Source organism: Aplysia californica, unplaced genomic scaffold (genome assembly GCF_000002075.1).
Source record: "Aplysia californica isolate F4 #8 unplaced genomic scaffold, AplCal3.0 scaffold00467, whole genome shotgun sequence".
NCBI classification, from domain to species: Eukaryota; Metazoa; Mollusca; class Gastropoda; order Aplysiida; family Aplysiidae; genus Aplysia; species Aplysia californica.
Window position 1 is genome coordinate 475,507 of NW_004797737.1, and position 1,473 is coordinate 476,979.

The window sequence follows — 1,473 nt, forward strand, 5'->3', positions numbered from 1 at the left end:
GAGAGAGAGAGAGAGAGAGAGGGAGAGAGAGTAAAAGAGTCAGGGAGAGAGACCCTCCCTGAGGAATAGACCTAATTATCCTCACTGCTGCTCATTCACCAGTGTTAGATTTACTCGCTAAAACATGATAGATTTACTCGCTAAAACCTTTGACACCATCGATCGCCTCTGTACAGTCTTTGTGGTGTAGATTCTATAGCGGGCGGCTGGAAGGTGTTCTGCCGTGCTAAGGCAAAGCGACGTATCTGCACTTTTTCTGATTTTCAGTTACGTTGCGCCGCCATTAGAAATATGGGCATTGCCCCTCAGTTACGTCTGTTTGCCATAGTGAAATCTCCTATTTGTAGTGCAGATACGTCTTTCTGCCTTTGACCCAAGATGCAGAATGGGTATAGGCGTCCATTTAAACGCAGATACAAACATTCATATTTTTTTGCAGATGCGTCGGTCTGCCTAATGGGCACGGCAGTGTTGCTGGTTGGTCCCACTTCTCTACTTGGCCCACTTTTTTTATTTCTTCTTCTGTGCGTCTCTCTATCTCTTATTGCTGCGTGACGGTTGCTGTGTCGTTGTGTCTCTCTCTATTAAAAAAACAAAAAAAACAAAAAAACAAACAGCAACAACAAACTAACTAACAAAACCAAAAGACAAACGAATAAACAAACGAACGAACGAACGAACAAACGAACAAACAAGTAAACTAGTAGGTTCTATTTAGCATGTGTCTGTGGTGTAGCGGTTTGGAACTTGACCGTGGCTGGCAAAAGACAATTAAGTTCAATTCCCGTTGTATCGAGTATCTCGGGTTTTCTTCTTGGATGTTGTAACCCTCTCCCAACCCGAGTTGGCCCTAATACATGACAATGTATGGCAATTAGGGCCGAAATAATAATAATAATGATAATAATAAAATAGATATCATGTAAAGAGCAAATCCCCGTTCAACAGCAAGCTCTATGCGCTTTGCAATCTATACTATTACCCCTGCAGACCTGAGAGCATTCTGAAACAACCTCAACTTCCTGGGAAGCATACAGAGCAAGCAGCCATTTATGGGCACTAAAACACTAACACACTGACAAATCGGCGTCTTTAAAATAAAAATCTACATTGCGTTGACCGGGACGTAAAGCACTTACTTTGAGAAACAAAACCATCTCTCTTTTTATTTCTTTCGCTCTAAACGACCTTTCTTGTGTCTATTCGTTTCTGACAAACTATTCCAATAGACACACAGGGATATTCTATAATTTATCATCCCCCTTTTGTTTCCTTTGAAAAGTCTCTCTTTCTCTGTTTCCTTGTTTCAAATGATCGTTAACTTGTCAATGGAATTTTCTGTGCATTAAAACCAAAAACATTATTAAAAAACTTTTTTTTTCAATTTCTGGCCTAAGCCATTGAATGGATGTCATGTCTTTGTTTGTTTGTTTGATTTCCGGTATGTTTTTCTTTCCTTTCCTTTTTTTTTTT